Source organism: Lactuca serriola, chromosome 2 (assembly GCF_051521515.1).
Source record: "Lactuca serriola cultivar US96UC23 chromosome 2, Lser_US96UC23_V15, whole genome shotgun sequence".
Lineage (NCBI taxonomy): Eukaryota > Viridiplantae > Streptophyta > Magnoliopsida > Asterales > Asteraceae > Lactuca > Lactuca serriola.
Genome location: NC_136409.1, coordinates 154824417 through 154847392, shown reverse-complemented (window position 1 = coordinate 154847392; position 22976 = coordinate 154824417). Strand labels below are relative to the sequence as shown.

The 22976-nt window shown below is 41.8% G+C and overlaps 1 long non-coding RNA gene across 1 annotated transcript; it reads right to left on the bottom strand.

Annotated features, from left to right (window-relative positions):
- Nucleotides 1-5911: 5911 nt before the first annotated feature.
- LOC145090521 (uncharacterized) lies at nt 5912-8502 on the bottom strand. Its single transcript, XR_013701624.1, has 3 exons — nt 8251-8502; nt 7161-7229; nt 5912-6145 (listed from the first exon to the last, which is right to left on the bottom strand). It is a non-coding gene; the product is annotated as an uncharacterized LOC145090521 (long non-coding RNA).
- Nucleotides 8503-22976: the final 14474 nt, after the last annotated feature.

Below are 22976 nucleotides of genomic sequence, written 5' to 3'. Positions count from 1 at the left end.
CATTTGACACACTTTTAGGAGTTTACGGCCCATGAGCATGCTCTATGGCCATAGACTCTTATATGTTGCATTTTAATATGTTTAAGGCCCCCAAACTATTTTTCGATGGTTCTAGGATTTACCACAAGGCTATTGGTTAAGTTTCAAGGCATTCTAACATGTAAAAAGGTGTTTACTCCCCATGTTTGAGGATTTTATGGCCCAAGCACATGCCTTGGCCGTAAAATCTCTTTTGTCCCTCAAAATTCAAGTTTAAGGTGTTCCAAGTCCAGGTTTGTAATCCTCAAAGTCGTATCTAAGTCCCAACAATGATTTGGAAGGGTTAATTGGCTCTAAAACCCCATATTTATGTGTTTACGCCCCAAGCATGTGCCTTGGCCGTAAACACTTGTTCTAGGTCCTAAATCTCATTTTAAACATTAATTTGAAGGCTAAAGAGGTTAGATAACAAGTTAGGAATGTTACCTCTTTGATTTGGAGCCTTAAATCTATGTTTTTGGACCTTAATCTTGGATGAGGAGAGAGGTTAGAGAGAGAGTAATGAAATGAAGTCAAAAGCTTCAAATGAAAGCTTTGAACACTTTATATAGTGCCTAAGTTTTGGACACGGTGGAATTCTACCCGATACTGTCGTTTAGCGGGGCTTTTGGTCGCACCCGATTTAGTGGTCGTAATAATAAAAACTAACTTTTCCAACTAAATGAAAATGTGTAATACGAGTTTTTATTTCTCTTATCACGACTTAACGACATAAAATATAAACAATGAAATATTTATTTAATTGACGACCTCTAATTAACAGAACTTTTTACAAAAATGGAATATTTCGTTAACGGTAACGGGGAAATGTAACGGAACAAACTTGGGTTGTCACATCATCCCCCCGTTAGAGGGAATTTCGTCCCGAAATTCAGGACTAGGCAAGGAAGTAGGTATGAATGGCCAAGTAGAGGTAAGAGAGTACTTCCTATATGGTTGTCCTCGCATTCCCAAGTGAACTCTAGTCTGTGTTTGTCATTCCAGCAGACCACGTACATGATGCGGATTCCGTTTCGTGTGGCTAGTGTGTTCCAACTGGTGTATCTACAAGGTTAGGGTTCTCAATGGATTCTATCAAGATGAGTGAGGCACGAAAAGTGTTGTCGGGAAATCACGTATCAAGTCTAAGAAGCGGATCGATCGGGTGTGAATCTTGTGGTATATCCGAAAGAAGTAGCGGCCTGAAAAGGGTTGGACCAAGTCTCCATGAGAATTATCAGATGGTCCTAAGCTCTCGGAATTGGTAGAGTTTTTCAGTACTTAGAACATAGTGTACTTCTATGGCAAGACCATCACTGGCGTGATCGCCATTCGAAGTTCCTAATGTTCTCACTCGTACTGTGTGTGTAGTCCTTCAGGTTGGTTCTTAGGAATCTCGAGTGGTCTTTGGTTTCGTGTTTTCTATCAACTGGCTGATAGAGACTTTCTAGATCGTCGAGTGGGTTGCGCGACTATGGTTATCAGTTTGCTGTAAAGTGTCTATCTCAAGCTTGTGCAAAATGAATATGCACTAACGAAGCTTGAGATGCGGAAACCCTGAGGGTCGGGGAGATAGAGTTTCACCAGACAAGTGTTGGACTATTTCGGGAGGTGGTTCTACTCTCCCTGCGTTAGATAGTATTCGTGGAACACCTAATAGTCCAATTAATCTCTAAGACTTTGGTTTATTTTAATGCGGAATGCGCATGCTCCTGCATAACCCTTCGACTAACACCAGGGCTGGTGTCAAGTCTATAACCTCTTCGGGATCTGGGTCATGAGGCTTGACGCAACTACTTTCGCACTTTGATCAAGTATTCTTAGCTGCGGAGGTTATCCTGTGGTTCTCGGTATCCTAGTGTTCACTTCGGAGAATGTATTTTATCGTCTGCAGGGCGACGACGATTTCCTCCATGCAAGAGGGTGGAGGACGATAGGCACTGTTCGTCTGTAACAGGGTGGACGAAGTGCCTGAGTAGTGCGAGCATCTACTGCAACTACTCTTCCGAAGGTTTTGAGTTTCCTCGGTCTAGGTCAACTCTAGTGAGTATAGGGTCTCAGCACTCGGAACTTTACTAGCTCAACCCGCAGTGATTCTCTTGACTCCGACTCCTATGTTATGGAATAGGGTGAAAGTGTTTTGCGAAGAGGTTCGTGGTAGAGCTCATGCTTGGCTTAACCACCAATACTTGGTGTATGCAAGCATTATACAATTGAGGTCGGCAGGATGTTCAGCTGTGCGACTCCACCCCAAACCCACAACCCAACGAGGAACAGGGAGTAGGGAGGAAACACACACCTTAAATCTTTTTGATCTCAATTGTATACCACCTTTACGCATATACCTGGTTATAGTGGTCAGTCTCATGAGTTCTATTCTCTGGGTTCACAAACCTGATGTGCGAGGTGCGAAGGGTCTTTCTGGGGAATCTACGAAGTATGCTTCGGATGGTTGTCGTCTTCTGGAGTATCTGTAGTGTCGTTCACTTCGGTGTCCATCTGACTACGAGGGGTCGGTCAATAGCGCACGGTACCCTCTCTTGGGTACTTCGGAAGGTTTGAGATAAGAGGGACGATTGACGGATCGCATTAGGTTTGATTATTTGTGTTAGGTTTAGATTCGGGAGAACCTTTATTTGACGACATGGCTATGGAGAAAGTTCTTTTTACACAGCACTAAGGATGTACACATGGTTGCACGAAGTCAAACCATGATCAATAGAGTCGTCGAAGTTGGCACACTCCGACATTATATATAATGAAGATCGATAAATTCATGTGCCGAACAGGCACACAAGTTCTAGGCGTCTCGGGTTTCGTCCTATGTATCACTACCGCGGATACTTGGACCGATAGAGTCGACGCGGAACTATAGAGAGTTCTAAGTGTTTCCGAATAGAGTACCTTTTCATGAGTGGATTCTCACAAGGCATTTCTATAATCGCCTCACATATACTAGTCATGTATATTTAAGGCGGGGAGGACTGTTGACTGAGCGACCCCGCCCTAAATCCACAACCAAACAAGGAACAAGAAATGAGGTGGCATTCGCTCACTCTAGGTCTGTCCATCTTAAATATACATGGCCGTAACGTATATGTTTAGCCATTATAGTTTTACCTAATGAATTTTAAGTTTTATAACAGTGCTGCGACTTTCGCCTTATTGGGAAATATTTACATTTGAATTAGCCCTTTTTAATGTATTTAGTTTAGTTATCTGAGATCGAGAGACGTACCAAAATCTACCGAGTTCCTTGACGCTTCTCCCTAAGCAGTAGAGTCAGGCTCCTTCTGTGTCTTTGTTGTTTCCTTCAGTTGGGCAATCCTTCTTGAAGTGTCCACTCTCACCACATAGACAACAAACTGGATTGGTCGTCACATTGGTGATTGATGCAATACGCTCCACTGGAGTTCTGCATACGCGAGCAGTATGTCCCTTCATGTTGCACCTAGCACAATAGAGTTCCCGGCAGGCACCATGATGATGGTAGCTGCACTTGCTGCAGTGGGGAAGGTCTCCTAGGTACAATCTTCTTGGAGTCGGGAGGGAAGGATTTACAGGAGCATTGGCCGTCTTAGCTCGTTGCCCTTCGGAAGGTCCTTGAGCCGAGGTACTTCCCTTCTCAATCTTGAGTTTTCTCTTTAGTGGGTTCGGTTGAGGTTCTTGGGTGACTGGGTATGAAAGTGTTGGTTGCTGCTGTCCATTGCTAGAATCGGAAACCCCGACAGGCACCTTGCTAACATTGGCGTTGTTAGCATTCAGGTGAGCCATGACAGCTGCTACGGCTGCCGAGACTTCAGCTTGGAACGTAGCTTCATCGAATAAGAGAGTAGGTTTCTTGCTTGTGGACTGGTTACGCTTCTTCGGTGGCATGGTTTCTCCTACACGGAAAGGAATACGAGATAATAAGAGACGATGGCTAACCATGGACCTATCTGTCCTGACCGTATTAGGTATAAATTTTTTATGTGCCTAGGGTACTGATTGTCTGAGCCTATGATGTAGTCCTGGAAATCAAGGTAGGTGTATGAGTATCAGAAGAAGGCTATAAGATGCGAGTCGTTCCTACTACGTTACCTTTATACTGGGAAAGGTTTCACTCTCCGGTCTGGAGAGATTTGAGAACGGTTCGGAACGAAATAGCGGAAGGAGAGGTTCATGGCTAAACACTCTCAATAGAGGTGCGGGGATCCGCCCTAATAGTGTATCTGGCAACGGGAAACGACGATTTACCTAACACATAGCATGAGTAGTGTAACCACTAACTCACTAAATTGTATTATTTTATGGGTGTATTAGCGTGACGAACACGAGGAAAAGACACTTCCCGGGTTCCATGTATTGGCTCCCTCGGTCTGCCTCGTATCTTTGACTGGAATCGGCGTTGGTTTCCTTCGGGTAGTTTCCTAGGGTTCTCTTCTCGTATGGACATATTGAATTTCTATTTTACCTCACTTCCGAATCCGACAATGGGTGTCATCACCTCATAAAGAGTGACTGGGAATCTCGGAAGTTTAGGCAAATTTCGCACCGGCGTCCCTAGAAGAATATAGGCACTTGGTGCATTCAATAGTCTCGACCCAGTTCATTTATTTCCGAATAGGAAATCTTCTCAATGAACCTCTTCTAGGTCTGAATCAACTCTTCTGCCGTGTACTGAAGTGGTTAGGGTTGTCCACAGGGTTCGCGCGAGAATGGAAATGTCTAAAGAATCCTAAGAGATTATTAACATTTCACTGGATGATCCATATCGAGTCCTGCTACGATTACACAGGGTATACAAATCATATATAACTTAGATCCGACAGGCCTTCGAATATGTGATACTACTCTATATCCACATCCCAACGAGGAAAAGGAAGTAGAGCGAAACCACACATTCTTAGCCTATGGGATCCTTATTATATATAACCTTGGGCAGTAATCAGTAGCGAATTGTGACTTCTCAGTGAAGGTAGTGTTATACTTAGCAATCGTCATGCTTCCTTTCTGAAGATTCAAAACTCTCGTTGGGCCTGTTGTATGCTACCCTCACTGCAAAAACGGTCTTTCACCTTCTTACTAAGAATTTCCCAAGTCATAGCCCTCCGAGTAGCCTCAGTGAGTCGTGCGTCAATAGCGTCCCACCACTCGAGTGCTTCCTTGTCAAATGTTTGCACCGCATAATTCACCTTCTGGTCCTCATTAAATTCACCAGATCGGAAGGTTTGGTCCATCTTCCTAATCCAACGAAGGCACGCCACGACACTCTCGCCTCCTTCAAAGGTAGGCGGCTTACAATCCATGAAGGTTTTGAATGAACTCCCTCGACGTCTAGCAGCTCCAACAACCTCCTGCCTTGACACGGAACGACTATGTGCCTCATCATCAAACGATTGATCTCCACCCTCGTTCACGCCCTCAAGTGGCAAGAGTTCGGCGGCATGCATCGCCTGCCGCATCTGCTCCAACGCACGTCCTATCCCGCTCCTGGAGCTGCTCCTGAAGATCAACAATGATGGCGACACTTGATGTGCTGCGTGCACTCCGTGATGGTTGGGCTCGTGGCTGGCGGTTAATAGGTGGGGTCTGAAACATGAACGGCGGCGTCCCGGGAGTGCGGTTGTTCTGGCTGCCGCCCGCTTCTCCATCATTCACATTCTCCATAGCGTTCGACATTATCCTAATTCATAAAGAGTTTCATTTCTTTTATACATAAACAAATATTAGGAATTGAAATATTTTACAAGCATTATCCTAAAACGCTCAACACACACCCTCCCCCCTTTAAGTACGTAAAGGTCCTAACTGAGCCAACTAAGTTGTGAGTCTGAACACCGGCATTCAGTTCACTCCCAGCATGGCTCTGATACCAACTTGTAACGTCGTGATTTTCACCATAATTTTTTTTTTCTTTTTAAAACATTTATTTAACAAAATACGTTAGCGGAAGACTTAGTTTCTTTTTAATTCAAAACATTTTCAAAACCACACGTTACCATTTTCATAAACAACATTAAACCATTTAATTATTGCAAAAAGGAGTTCAAAGGAAAATAAAAACCAAACGTGTTCAGGTGTCATCTTTATTAAAACTAACTACCCAAAAGGAACCCAACCTCACCAAGCCATGCTCCTAAGATACCTGTACCAATCAAAAGGCATCCAACAAAGAAACAAGTGTTAGCAACTGCCACGTGAGCCGACAACTTGTACACAACCAAAAAGAGAACACACAATTCCCGTAAGGGTCATCCATGCAAATCGTGATAATAACATAGTCAAGAAAAACAAATAACATGATATTATAATTTATTTCAATCATATAGTTTTCAACTTAACTCAACCGATTATTACATATAATTTAATTCACCGTTTATTATATGTAATTTCTAATTCAACCGATTAACTACTTTGGGGTTCCTTAGGGAGGGTCTACCCAACAACTTAACCCCGTTCACTACTCGTGTGCTCAGCCAGTTTAGTGCTCTAAGTGGCTCATGACTTCCACCCGAATACACCAACCCCAAGACTTCCACTTTCGCTACTCCGACTTGCAAAGTACAAGTACTTTATGGTGTCGTTCAGGATCGGTACAAACGGTGCCAATTCCAACGATACACCTCCCGATTCCCACGTGATGTTTGATCTGGCCACACCATAAAGCCAACACCACTCCAGTTCCCGTACACCGAGGTGCACATGAACCACGTGTCACACGACCATCTAGAAAAGTTCGTGTAACTAATCACCGTTATGGCTTAAGCTCTTTCAACCCATTAGACTTGCAAGGTTCTACCCATGTCACCGTTATACCCTGCAAAAGCATGCATACACCATAATAATCATGTTACTCTTACAACTTAAACGAGTAATTATCATGTAATGAAGTTCATTAAGGTATCACCATACATTAGCATATAACTACCAATTCATGTAACATCATATCCGCATGCAACTTACAACGTTCACATAGCATGAATATCACCATAGCAACTGATACCAAGGAATAACCACACACAAGATGCAAACAACATATTTTCAATAATTATCACAAGCATTTATAAAAATCTAGCATGAATCCTAATTTGCATCAACAATCTACATACGAGATGTGGTTTCCGGTTATGCACTAAAGTCAACAAAAATTGTCGACTCACCTTATGTTTGAAGCGAGTTCTCCTTTCTAATTCAAGCCTTGACCCTTCTTGAAGTTGTCAAGTTTTCACCTAATAATCACACATACCAAGCAATCATCAAAATGGGGTCCAAGTTTCATTAACACCTTTAATTTCTTATTGGGTTACATATTTTTTTAAGTTTCACAGCTTGACCATTGTTCAGGGTTTTGGTCATAAAACAAAATCTGTAACTCCGATTGAGCTGAATCTGGACTTTCTGAAAACTAGACTCGATTTCCTACATATTATCCAGAGAGGGGAATCGGTCAATTCTGCTCAGATTAGAAGCTACAGCCCTCGCAAGATGAGGCAAAGTTGCTGTGCAGATTTCCAATAATTGCCAAAAATCAACGTATGATTCAAGACCTTGGACAAAGGATTAAAGCCACATGATTTAACACACCAAAAGCTTGAATGAAGGTATTAAGACATAAATTAAGTGGTTTATGAAAAGACCAAGAATTGACTAAAGGATTATTGAAAGTAAGATGCCCTAATGCACCAACACCAAAAATCTACATACACCAATAAAGACTTCATTTAGTTCAAATCAAGATACATGTAGGGATGAACTTTTAGTGAACTTTATACACTCATTATGTGGTTTTCAAGTTTGTTGTTTCAGCCTCCAATTCATGGTTTTGAAGACCAAAAATACAAACAATACTACCAAGAATTTTGAGGACTTCCAAGCTAGTCTTTTGATAAAATCTTTGCTAGTCCAAACAACAACACAAATTCCCACATATCAAAACTTCTAGGGGCTGTTTTGAGGGTTATAAATGGTACTCAAAACATGAATTCAATGCAGGAAATTATTCACTAAATTTGAAGACAAGAAAAAAAACAAGATTTTCCCCGAAGCAAATCAATTTGTCTCCAAGATTGGAATCAATTCAGGAATACCGATTCCACTATATGAGGGAACATTTGAAAATCGATCATACAGTGGACTATGATTGAGATCATGTACAAGAAGTCAATTGAGGAGCAATTCAACCTAAAAGTCGAAATTAATTGCAACCCAATTAAGGAATTAACATAACACAAGGGAGATTCAAGAGATTACCAAGGTGTGTGATCGATCCAACGAGTTTGAAACAAAAATCGGAGCCCACAGCCCCTACTAAGCCGATCGCAACCTCCCCCTCAATGCCAATCGTGTGTGTTTTTTTTTGCTTCTTCTCCTTGATCGACGCCTGCTGGAACGATGGCCAGAGTATCGGGATTTTTTTTTGTTCGTTTACTGTCGACGCCAAGCGGGAACCGAAGGTGTGGGATCACTTCTTAATTCGCACGAGAGGGAAACGGATGAGGGGCCAGAATCGGTTCGACCCCTCTATGACATTAATAGACAACGTTACGTTAACATGGAAAAGTTACGTAACCATCAATTTGTTTAAATACCAATTTACATTATTGGTCCCCCATCTTCAACTTTCTTTTCAATATCTTGCGACTGTCAAAGGAAAGGAAAAGTAACATAAGAATGAATTGGCTTTAAACCCTATTTTACATCATTTACCCCTCATCTTTCTATTCCTTTGTCTAATAGATCCTTCCACTATCATTTGAATTATTTTCGACCTTCAATTACAAATATATATAGTTTTCCACATTAAACTTTAACCCCTATATCTTTCATCAAAATTTCATCTAGATGGTCCTTCCAAATCCATGATATAATAGTCCCACCTTAATTAATTATTTATTTATACCTTTTAATCAATAACTAATTCTGTTAAATATTGATTAACGCCATTTTTATTTTATTATTTCATCTTACAACCTAATAGCCAAAATAATTTTATAGTAATAAATATTCGAGTAACGGAAAGCTAACATCGTTAACCGAAAGATTTTTGGGTCGTTACAGTATCTAAGTCCCAACAATGATTTGGAAGGGTTAATTGGCTCTAAAACCCCATATTTATGTGTTTACAGCCCAAGCATGTGCCTTGGCCGTAAACACTTGTTCCAAGTCCTAAATCTCATTTTAAACATTAATTTGAAGGCTAAAGAGGTTAGATAACAAGTTAGGAATGTTACCTCTTTGATTTAGAGCCTTAAATCTATGTTTTTGGACCTTAATCTTGGATGAGGAGAGAGGTTAGAGTGAGAGTAATGAAATGAAGTCAAAAGCTTCAAATGAAAGCTTTGAACACTTTATATAGTGTCTAAGTTTTGGACACGGTGGAATTCTATCCGATACTGTCGTTTAGCGGAGCTTTTGGTCGCACCCGATTTAGTGGTCGTAATAATAAAAACTAACTTTTCCAACTAAATGGAAATGTGTAATACAAGTTTTTATTTCTCTTATCACGACTTAACGACATAAAATATAAACAATGAAATATTTATTTAATTGACGACCTCTAATTAACGGAACTTTTTACAAAAATGGAATATTCCGTTAACGGTAACGGGGAAATGTAACGAAACAAACTTGGGTTGTCAAAAATACATATTCCAAACAACAGATGAGACACATACACATAACATGTATTTCATAGAGAATAAATCAGATCCATGAGATAGAAGAAAGTGAATATACATTCACACATATAACAACAAAATATACACATAACAAGTATTTTATATAAAATACTTCATAATTATGCGTTAGACGAAAGTAACCACACATTCACTTGATCAGAAGATGATAGGACAACACTACGGCTTATAGAAGTAGTATTCTTCGGCAGATCTGGAAGATCTTCACAAAAACCGGACCCCTCGCGGGCAGAGCTTCGGCTCGGGAATCGCACTTCTCGGGATCTTCGGGGCTTTGGGACTTGCTTCGGGGCTTGTGAATGATATCGGGGCTTCGGGATAATTCTTGCACGAAAAACGATGCAAAAAACGCGAGAAAAAGGGAAGAAATGAGCAAAGAACTCGGTTGCCCTCGACATCCTTTTATAGGGGCTGGAACTTCGAATTATGTTGGGCGTAATATGAAATTACGCTGGGTGTAATGAGGATAGGGTCGCTGACTCCCCCCATGGATAATATCGGTTAATATATATTTAAATTAAATATCGAAAATATTTAATAAACTTCAAAAGTTCATATATTCCTCATACGAACTCCGTTTTCGACGTTCTTTATATCCACGCGTAGGTGAGACTACGATCTACAACTTTCGTTTAAACTCCGTCGGCGAATTTTGAATTTATTTTTATTATTTATTTTTAGTAGGCCGGGACAGGAAAACTCCGTTATAAAATCATAACTTCTTCATCCGACGTCCGTTTTCGCCTATCTTTTCATCGTTTCACTACAATTAACGAGATTGAAACGACACAAAAATACTACCCAAAAATTTCGATTTTTATTATAACAAAACCATGAAACTGAGTATCACATAGTAAAAACCATATGCTGCGTGTTCAAAATCCATAATAAAATACTGTGAGAAAGATGTATCACAACTGTATCCAAACATATCAAAAACTGAATCAACTCCCAGGACAAAACTAAAGCTGTGGTGTGTGCGATGCCATCATCCTGAGCTCTTCCCTTTGCTTGCGGAAGTACCTGAAACCAAAACTGAAACTGTAAGCACGAAGCTTAGTGAGCTCCCCCAAACTACCACATACCATGCAATAACATATAAAGCACATATTGGGGCCTTGCCCCCTCCATCGAACCGTAGTCCGAAGCTGACTGACTGGAACCTTGTCGCCTACATCGGACCGAAGTCCGAAGCTGACTGACTGGGACCTTGTCCCCTACATCGGATCGAAGTCCGAAGCTGGCTGACTGGGACCTTGTCCCCTACATAGGACCGAAGTCCGAAGCTGACTGACTGGGACCTTGTCCCCTACATCGGACCGAAGTCCGAAGCTGACTGGCTGGGACCTTGTCCCCTACATCGAACCGAAGTCCGAAGCTGACTGACTGAGCATAGCATAACATATCAATTAGCATAAGCACATAGATCCTGTCTGAGCCACGGAGGCGTCAAACATACTAACTACTGCATTGGACCGAAGCCCAGAAACTACGGCTAACTGAACGGGCCGACATTGTGGCCTTAGACCCGTTCCTACTGGAAGGAAACTCACCTCGTGAACTGGCTGTTGTGTGTATGGCTCTGGAAGCTAACTGCTGCTGCTCCGGTATCTCCCCGGCTACAAATCCAAAGACACACTCAATCAAATGCTAATCACTGTACTGGGGTAAAATGACTATTTTACCCTTGGTCAAAGTCAACTCTCTCGGTCAAAGTCAATCCACAGTTGACCTGACTCGCCGAGTTGGGCCGCCAACTCGCCGAGTCTCTAGTCTCACTTCTCAACCCTACTCGTGGCTACTCGTCGAGTATGGCATCGACTCGACGAGTACCCTCTCGATTCAAGAACTCAGACAATCTGCATCCGACTCGCCGAGTCATATGAACAACTCAACGAGTTGTTCTTCGATCTAAGAAGATTGCCTTGGACTCGCCGAGTTGTATGAACAACTCGTCGAGTCCCACCATAACTGAGTCTACCCTTCGACTCACTGAGTCCATCCTACAGCTCACTGGCCTCCACTCGGAATCACTCAAAGGGTAAAGATCGGGGACTCGCGACCGGACTCGCCGAGTCCGAAGAACGACTCGCCGAGTCACAAGCATGCAGATCCTAAAAACTCGATTCTGATCAAAACCACCGCATACAATCTATAGATCTGAGCTTCCTTAGTCCGATTAACACGTAAAGATTCTATCTTTACGTGTCCAAAAGCATCAATGAAGATTATAAGGCTCAAAAAGCATGATAAAGGCTAGATCTAGGGCTCTTATGCAAATTAACTTCAAAAAAGCAATAAATCCGGGCTCTACAACTCATAAATGAACAGATCTAGGGATATCTCGACCTGTTAGGGCATTCATACAACTATAAGGTTTGAAAATACATCAAACTAGCCCTAGAAATGATCTAATGGAGGTTTTAAGCATAAAACAGGAGGATTCCGAGAAATACCTCAATGAACTCTGAAATGGAAGCAAGACCTTGGATCTTCTTCTTCTCCTTTGAACCTAGCCTCCTTCTTCTCTTCAAAACTTCAAGATTCACACAAGAAATGCACAAATAACCAAGGAAACGATTAGGGTTTGCTAAATGATGCTCTGAGGGTGAAGGGGACGAGTTTGGGGGCTCATAAGGTTGTTTAAATAAGGTGCAAACCCGGGGATTTAGGGTTTCTACCTGGCAGGCAGACTCGCCGAGTCCCGAATATGGACTCGCCGAGTCGCCGACTAACACGTGCTCGAAATCCCGTCCCTACTCGACGAGTTGGGCCATAGACTCGTCGAGTCCCTCTTAAAAACCTCAAAATAAATGCCACGGAAGCAACGTACCAGGAATGGGGTGTTACAGAGATCTTCAATTCTTGTTTAGATTGTTTCGGCTAAAAACCGCTCGATCTCAAATCGAGTATTCGGGTTGCATGCTGCTAAGTCGAAACTTCGAAAAATCATAACTTCCTCATACGAAGTCAGATTTGGGCGTTCTTTTTATGCACGCTCACGGTTTAACGAACTCTACGACTTTCGTTTAGATCACTAAGGCTAAATATTGCTCTAACGTAAATTTCACTTTTTACGTCATTCAGCGTTGTCGGTTCTGTTGCGAAACTTCGACAGGTCATAACTTCTTCGTTATAACTCGGATTTCGGCATTCTTTATATCTTCGGAATCCTTGTTTCGACCACTACATCTTTATGAAAAGATATTGGGCTTATCCCACCCTTCAAATTTGATGCTTATTTTATTCTTAATTCATTAAATTATAATAATTAAGAAAATAAACACATAATTCACATCATTCACATAATACTCAAATATTTCATCATTAATACTTCAAAAGAGTTACAAGGGTTAACCTAGACTATTACATCAACGAAAATGCCTAGCCTGGAAATGCAGGCATTACAATTCTCTCCCCCTTAGGATTATTTCGTCCCCAGAATCACACATCGACAAACAAATGCGGATAGCGACTCAACATGTCACTCTCTGTTTCCCAGGTGAGATTTGACCCATTCGTATGTTTCCAACGGATAAGCACTAATTCGACCATCTTGCGTCGAAGCTTCTTAGTCTTTCGGTCAACAATTGCCTCTGGTTCTTCAATTAACCTCTTGTTTTCATCAATTCTCAATTCAGAAATTGGAATTATATCGGGAACTTCTCCCGTGAACTTCCTCAAATAACACACATGAAAAGTGTTGTGAATTCCATTCAGTTCTTCGGGTAATTCGAGCTTGTAAGCTTGGTTCCCAATTCTCTGAAGAACTTTAAACGGTCCAATAAACCTTGGACTCAACTTTCCCCTTTTACCAAATCTTATAAGTCCCTTCCACGTCGAGACTTTAAGCAAAATCGAATCTCCAACCTCAAAAGTCATCGGTCTTCGCTTCTTGTCAGCAGAGCTCTTTTGACGATCCTAAGCTGCTAACATTCTTTCCCTGATCACTTTCAACTTCTCAGCAGTTTGATGGACCATCTCGGGACCCATAAACTGCTTTTCCCCAGCCTTAAGCCAACAACACGGCGTATGACACTTTTGTCCGTACAAGGCTTGATAAGGTGCCATCTTTATGCTCGAGTGGAAACTATTATTGTAGGAAAATTCTACCAAAGGTAAATGTTCATCCCAGCTACCTAGGAATTCCAGGGTACATGCTCTCAGCATATCTTCAAGTGTTTGTATTGTTCTTTCACTCTGACCATCAGTCTGCGGATGGTAAGCTGTACTTAAACATAACTTGGTACCCATTTCCTCCTGTAGACTTTTCCAAAACCTTGAGGTGAAACGGCTATCACGATCCGATACAATCGTTAACCGAACACCGTGAAGCCTCATAATTTCCTTCACGTAAGAATTCACAAGCTTTTCCATAGACCATTTCTCATTAGCTGCTATGAAATGCGCACTCTTAGTGAATCGATCAACGACCACCCAAATCATGTCGTGACCATTCTTTGTTCTGGGTAGTTTAGTGACAAAATCCATTGCAATGTCTTCCCACTTACCCATAGGCACAGGTAAAGGCTCTAAACTCCCATATGGTTTCTGATGTTGTGTCTTGACTCTCGCACAAGTCACACACTCGGCCACATACTTTGCAACATCAAGCTTCATCGTTGGCCACTAGTAGTAGGGTTTCAGATCCCTATACATTTTAGTGCTACCAGGATGAATCGAGTACATGGTTTTGTGAGCTTTTTCCATCAGAAGATCTCTAATTCCTCCTGACTTAGGTACCTAAATCCAATCTTGGAACACCTTCAGTCCGTGACTGTTTATACCGTAGACCAACGTTTTGCCCAAACGTTCTTCCTTTCGGTCATTCTTCTCAGAAGCTTCCTCTTGAGCTTTCTTTATATTCCCCACAATTGTCGAGACAACTTCAATACTCAACGCTCTTGGCCTTTTTCTCTCAACATTGACTTTCCGACTGAGAGCATCAGCAACAACCTTAGCTTTACCGGGGTGGTAAAGTATCTCACAGTCGTAGTCCTTGAGTAAATCTAGCCAGCGTCGTTGCCTCATATTTAACTCTTTCTGATTAAAGAGATATTTGAGACTCTTATGATCAGTGAAAAGTTTACACTTCGTGCCATAGAGGTAATGCCTCCATATTTTCAGAGCGAAAACTACCGCTGCCAACTCCAAATCATGAGTCGGGTAATTCTTTTCATGCTCCTTCAGCTGTCGAGACGCATATGCTATCACCTTTTCTCTTTGGGTCAAAACACAACCCAATCTAACCCCAGACGCATCGCTATAGACAGCGAAGTCTTCAACTCCATCAGGTAGAGAAAGTATCGGTGCCTCGCATAGCTTCTCGAATGCTTCTTTATGCTTATCACCCCAAGCATAAGTAGCTCCTTTGTGGGTCAAAGCTGTTAATGGAGTAGCAATCAAAGAAAAGCCTTGGATAAACCTTCGGTAATATCCGGCTAATCCTAAAAAGTTTCGGATCTCCTTGGGACTTTTCGGTTGTTCCCACTTCATGACAGCTTCAATCTTTGCTGGATCAACCATTATCCCTTCTTGGTTGACCATGTGACCTAAGAATTGGACTTCTCGAATCCAAAAATCACATTTAGAGAACTTTTCATACAGCTTCTCCTTCTTCAAGACTTCTAACACTTCTCGCAAGTGTCTGCCATGCTCCTCTTGGCTTTTCGAGTAAATCAGAATGTCATCTATGAACACTATCACGGATTTATCAAGGAACGGATTACAAACCCTATGCATTAAATCCATGAATGCTGCTGGAGCATTGGTTAGTCCAAACGACATAACCAAGAACTCGTAGTGTCCATATCTAGTTCTGAATGCAATCTTCTCGATATCTTGCTCTCTTACTTTTAGTTGATGATATCTTGACCTTAGATCGATCTTTGAGAAATAACTTGAACCTTGAAGTTGATCGAACAGGTCATCAATCCTCGGCAATGAGTATCTATTCTTTATTGTTGCCTTGTTCAGCTCTCTGTAATCGATGCACATCCTCATACTTCCATCTTTCTTCTTTACGAACAACATCGGAGCTCCCCAGGGTGATGAACTAGGTCTAATGAAACCTTTGTCCAATAACTCCTGAAGTTGCATCATCAGCTCCTTCATCTCCGCCGGTGCTAATCGATACGGTGCTTTTGCTATTGGCGTGGTTCCTGGTAACAAGTCTATTCTGAACTCCACTTGTCTATCAGGTGGTAATCTAGGAAGATCTTCGGGAAATACTTCCGGATAATCACACACCACTGGAATACTCTGCATCACCTTCTTTTCCTTCTTAGCATCAATCACGAATGCTAAATATAATGTACATCCCTTGGTCAAACACTTTCTGGCTTTCATTAGGGAAATGATTCCAGAATTCACTCTGCGTTTATCCCCATACACCAAAAATGACTCTTTCCATGGCGAGTTTACTTTTACTATCTTCTTCTTGCACAATATTTCGGCATCATTGGCGCTAAGCCAATCCATTCCCAAAACGATTTCAAAACCATTTAGTTCGATAGACAATAATTCCTCGTGAAACTTATTCCTATTAAGGTCGATTAAGATGTTTTTCATACGATGGCTAACAGGTACAAACTTGACACTAGCAACTTCGACTAATAAAGCATTATCTAGTCTATCAACAGGCAAAGCTAGTTTCCTATCAAACTCATGCGAAATAAAGGAGTAGTTGGCTCCAGAATCAAACAAAATTTGAGCAGGTAATTTGTTTACGAGAAAGGTACCTGAAGCGACATCAGCTTCATCTTTCACAACCTCAAGTGTCATCTGGAAGGCTCTTGCCTTCGGCTTTGGTGGAATGTTGGGCTTAGCTGCCTCCTTCTTCTTCGAACAGTCTTTCAAAATGTGCCCCTCTTCATTACAACCAAAACACATCCTTTTGTTGTTCGGACACTCATTGACAAAATGCCCAATTTTTCCGCACTTGTAGCAGGTTACAACCTCACTACATTTCCCAAAGTGCTTTTTCTTACACTTATCACACCATTTCGCTTCGCCTCCTTTTCCTCCAAACTTTTTCGAATCAGACTTCGAAAATTTGCTTTTCTTATTGGAACCTGAAGTTCCTTCAAACTTTCTCTTCTCGCCAACTTCAACCTTGCTGGCGGATCTTCCCTTGATCATGTCCTCAACAGACTTGGCAGCCCAAATAGCCGCCTCTAGAGTAGGTGCCTGACGAACTGGCATTGTGTACTCCCATGAGAGTCCCTTTGCATACCGTTCAACCTTTGTCAGCTCATCTGGAACGATGCGCAAAGCAAACTCCATCTTTTCTGTAAAGTTATTAGTGTATTCATCGACTGACATGCTGCCTTTCGTCAATGTCAGAAACTTATTCTCCAATTCCAACAGATTTTGAGCCGAGCAGAACTTGCGCTTGAACTGCACCAAGAATTCTGCCCATGTCAATTGCAGTGGCTCATTAGGGCTTAAAGTCTTCCCTAGAGTGTTTCACCAACGAACAACTCCACCTCGGAACTGACGCACTGCATAGGTAGTCTGCAACTTGCCTCTGCAGCCACAAGTCATGAAGGCTAACTCCATTTCAGAGATCCAATCCATCACTCCGATCGAGTCCTCCTTTCCAGTGAAGGTCAATGGTTTGCAAGTTAGAAAGTCCTTGTACTTGCATCCCATTCCATCATTCCTTCCATCATGGTTGTTTTGCCTAACTATCGGTGGGTTGGCTTGACCAACAGATCCACTGAAGTTTCCACCTTCAGAGTGCCCTTCATTTAATTCGGGCTCTTCCACATGAATTGACAGTTCTTCACGATTCTGTTGAAGCAACCACCTAGTCTCCTCCATTTGACGATCCAACATTGTTTGAATCATCATTTGTACACCAGCCATTGTTATTGGCTCCGGTGTTGTAGCTACAACATGTAATTGTTAAATCACTGGTGGTTGATTCCTGTTTTCATCAGCATTCCAACTCCACTTCTTGTTCTCACCATTTTTTGATCTACACACTGAATAAGGTGAAATTAGATCCTCATTCACGATAGATATTCAAATCATCCTTATCACTCCAAAACGTGTACATGCTAGTTCTAATATCGTAGACATACGCTTAGAATCCTACACACATAAGGTTTCCAGATCCGGTCGGCAACAGACCATAGATCCGAACAAATAATATCATATATGGCAACATATAACATTTAGCACATAAAAGCATTTTAGGCAACTTTCCTAAAAAAAACTAGTGCTCGTGTCTAAAACATAACATACACACATCTCAAAATTTCACTTAGCATTCTAAGTTTAAGTATAGAAATCCTACAAATTCCTAGTTCGCTTAAACTAATACTCTGATACCAACTGTGACATCCCCAAAATCTCCGCCAAAAAAGACCGATTTTCATTTATGTTTTTAAAATAATTTCAGAGTAAATCCTTTTGATTTGAAAGAGTTGCGGAATTTGTTCCCAAAAACAAAACGTGATAAAACAATGTTTACCAAAGCATTTCATAAAAAAAATGTATTTTCATTATATAATCAAAACTCGGGATGTCATGTTCCGATACAGACCATAAAGCATAAACGATAACATTACAAGTCATTCAACAAATATATACATATACAGACTTGTAAACAAAACAAATTGATGGTTCATCCATCTTATGCCCTTGCGCCACTTCCTGTAATACAAATAAAATTGAGTGGGTCAGGCTTGAGAGTCTGGTGAGCATATAGGGTTTTCAATCCACAATAAATAATTAAATTAATTTTCATCAACCAACAATAACCCAATTACCCATTCCCGTTATTCTCACTTTATGTCCCTAAAATAACTAGCACAAAGGACCTAGTCTAAGAATATTTCATCGGGGCGACAACACATGCTTCGGGGGTTTCTCAGCAATATAAGTCAAATAAGGCAACCATGAGGGGGATGGAGTACAGCGAATGAACACCCAAGTTCATTAACACCTACAGGTGGCGAACCTGCTAGCGTTCCACAGGACTGTCTAGAAAAGTCTGTGGTCGTCATCTAAACTCCGCTAGATGACTGAATCAAAACAACAACGAGGCCTCTCATCTGTTTATTACCCACCAACTATCTACCCATGTTCTACCCAACATATTAGTAGATAAAGATATACATTTTTATACATAGTTTAAAAACCTGTATAGCATGCTTTAATCAATACATATTCCACATAACAGATGAGGCACACACACATAACACGTATTTCATAGAAGACAAATCAGATCCATGAGATAGAAGAGAGTGAATATACATTCACATATAACACAAAATATACTCATAACACGTATTTCGTATAAAATACTTTATAATTATGCGTTAGAAGAAAGTAACCACACACTCACTTGATCAGAAGATGATCGGACAACACTACGGCTTACAGAAGTAGTATTCTTCGGCAGATCTGGAAGATCTTCACAAAAACCGGACTCCTCGCGGGCAGAGCTTCGGCTCAGGAATCACACTTCTCGGGATCTTCGGGGCTTCGGGACTTGCTTCGGGGCTCGTGAATGATACCGGGGCTTCGGGATAATTCTTGCACGAAAAACGATGCAAATAACGCGAGAAAATTCCGTCGGCTAATTTTGATTTTATTTTTATTATTTATTTTTAGTAGGCCGGGATAGGAAAACTCCGTTATAAAATCATAACTTCTTCATCCGACGTCCGTTTTCGCCTATCTTTTCATCGTTTCACTAAAATTAACGAGATCTTCAATTCTCGTTTAGATTGTTTCGGCTAAAAACCGTTCAATCTCAAATCGAGTATTCGGGCTGCATACTGCTAAGTCGAAACTTCGAAAAATCATAACTTCCTCATACAAAGTCAGATTTGGGCATTCTTTTTATGCACGCTCACGGTTTAACGAACTCTACGACTTTCGTTTAGATCACTAAGGCTAAATATTGGTCTAACGTAAATTTCACTTTTTACGTCATTCAGCATTGTCGGTTCTGTCGCGAAAGTTTGACATGTCATAACTTCTTCGTTATAACTCGGATTTCGGCATTCTTTATATCTTCGGAATCCTTGTTTCGACAACTACATCTTTATGCAAAGATATTAGGCTTATCCCAAACTTCAAATTTGACGCTTATTTTATTCTTAATTCATTAAATTATAATAATTAAGAAAATAAACACATAATTCACATCATTCACATAATATTCAAATATTTCATCATTAATACTTCAAAAGAGTTACAAGGGTTAACCTAGACTATTACATCAACGAAAATGTCTAGCCTGGAAACGCGGGCGTTATAGAGAGTGAGTGTTTTGGAGCTAAAAGTGCCTTGGTATGTTAGTGAAGAAGAAGGAGAGGAGCTTGTGGAGGCTAGAGCTTGAAGTGAAAGTTTGGATCTGAGATCTATAGAGGAAGGAGCTGCATCTAGAGGTATAAAGTTCAAAACTTTCCACTTCATTTTGGTTTGATGTTGCATGGGCCATTTGTAGGGTTAAAAGTCCCAAAGGTGGAGACTTTATGAGTGTAAAGTGCTCCATGGACCTTGATCTGTCCCTTTTTAGTGGTATTTGTGTTATAGATCCATAAAGTTTCCATCTTGGTCGTTGATATGAGGTCATGCTTGAGTATTGAGCTTTCTAGAGTTAGGAAATGGAATATTATGGGTGTTAGTGACTTGTCAAGCCATGCAAAGGCTTAAAGTCACCAACTTTATGGATTAAGAGGGTTATAAATGGTCAGATCTAGAAGTTGGACGTGGGTCTTAACTAATTAAGACCCCAAAAAGCTTAGAGTTTGAAACTGGGAGTTACGCGGGGCGTAATCCCAGTACGCGCGACGTAAGGGGTCGCACACCCCGTTTTCCGTGAAGACACCGGGTACACCCAACGTACATGTTTGGTACGCGCTGCGTAACCCGAAGAGTTGACTTTTGTTGACTTTTAGGGTTTGGCCAATTTTAGGGTCTTAGGGCCATGAGAGGGGTAAAATGGTCTTTTACCCTTCTGAGAGTACTAAGAGAGGGAATAGTCTAGCCTTGAGGAATGTATTGATTTAGAGTGTTTATTTCATATGATTAGGCGGAGGCTAGATCGGATTTTACCGAGTTCGAGATTTACCGAGTTACCTGAGGTGAGTCTTCTCACTATACCTTACCTAGAGTGGTAATTAGAGTTATGTGATACTGTATTTGTATGTTTTTGCATGATGAGATTTCTATGTGTTTTATGCTACGCATGTTACATAGTTTGGACCGTAAGGCCCACAGAGTTAGGGCCAGAGGGCCCACCAGAGTTATGGGACCGGAAGGTCCCACTGAGACACATTGACCAGAGGGTCAAAACAGAGTTATAGCCTCGAGTGGAAAATATGTGTTGCGTGTGGTATTTTTGGGAACTCACTAAGCATTTATGCTTACAATGTTGTGTTATGTGTTTTAGGTACCAATGAGGATCGCGGGAAAGCGCCGACTTGATCAGTACACACTCGAGGGCATTTTACATATTTTGATCTTGGGATGTGTTGTTATGAATTGATTATGTGATACAATGACGTTTTATAGCAATTATGAATGAAAATGTGTTTTTAACAATGTGAAAAATTATTTGAAAATTTGGGTGTTACAAGTTGGTATCAGAGCCTTGGTTTGAGGGATTCGGGTGCACCTTCGGGCGTTTCTGAACTCAAACTGAGGATTTGAGAGATTTTCAAAATAAAATTCACAAAATTTTCTCAAGAGAAAAAGGTTTTTGAAAGAGCAGAGCAGAGCAGTGTGTACGATCAGCCAACGCCCGAACAGTGATTTCCCAAAATACCCTTACATTATGATTTATACGATATGTTATGATATGATATGCATGCTAGAGTAGGCTAGGTATTCTTATTAGGGCTAGAGTGGCCTGAATTATGATGCCTTAGCCTAGGGATTTTGCTGCTAGGAGATGCTTGAGAGTGAATAGATGGCAGCGAGGAGCTTATGAGAGATCTGCTAGAGGGTAGACTGTGTATAAAGAGAGTGGAGTACTTGGGACTTAGGATCCTGGGAGGAGGACTTGGGATGAATACTGATGCGGTGTGGACGGTAGTATTGGGCCCGTACTACTGAAGACACCGGAGCAGTGCGCAACCCAAGTAAGAATCCTTGGGGTACCAGGGAACAAGTAGGGTTGAGTTATCGAGTGCGAGTATGCTCGAGCGAATCTCTGATGTACGGTTCACTTCCAGGTTTTGGAAGAAGTTTCATGACGAGTTGGGTACTCGACTGCAATTTTAGCACCGCCTTTCACCCGCAGACGGATGGTCAAAGTGAGCGGACCATCCAGACGCTAGAGGATATGCTGCGGGCGTGCGTTTTAGACTTCAGAGGTAGTTGGGATACTTACCTTCTGTTGGCGGAGTTCTCCTATAACAATAGCTATCATGCGAGTATCGACCGTCCTCTTTTCGAGATGTTGTATGGGAGGAAGTGCAGGACCCCGATATGCTGGGGAGAAGTTGGGCAGAGAGTCATGGGGAGTACCAAAGTGCTACTCAAGACTACAGAGAGGATCCAGCAGGTTCGGAGCAGGCTTCAGACTGCTCAGAGTCGGCAGAAGAGCTATGCCGACAAGCGACGGTCGGACCTGGAGTTCCAGGTCGGGGATATGGTACTCCTAAAGGTGTCGCCATGGAAGGGCGTCATTCGATTCAGGAAGCGGGGCAAGCTGGGCCCCAAGTATATTGGACCCTTAAGGGTTATGGCCCGGGTGGGCAAGGTGGCATATAGGCTGGATCTGCCATCCGAACTCAGTCAGAGTCATAGCACTTTTCATGTCTCCCACTTACGGAAATGTTTGGTGGATGATTCAGTGGTGGTGCCTTTGGAGGATATTCAGGTTGATGACAACCTGAACTACATCGAGCGCCCAGTGGCAATCCTTGACAGAAAGTCAAAGGATCTGAGGAACAAGGGAGTAGAGTTGGTAAAGGTGCGGTGGCAGCACCAAAACGGCTCGGAATGGACTTGGGAGCCAGAGGACGAGATGATGGAGCATTACCCTGAGCTTTTCATGATCGAGCAGCAGGCTTCGATGCCGACGTCTAAGATAAGTGGGGAAGATCTGTAACACCTGATTCCTGGTATGCCCTCTATGCAAGTATCTTGTGTTCTTATCTAGGACTGGACGAGTTGGAGGCCCAACTCGTCGAGTAGAGTTGTGACCCGCGGATAGTTTAAGTAAGCTACTCGACGAGTTGGGGGACTGACTCGGCAAGTAGGTACTGGTTGAGTGAAACCCTAAATCTGAGGGTTTGCACCCTATTTAAACAC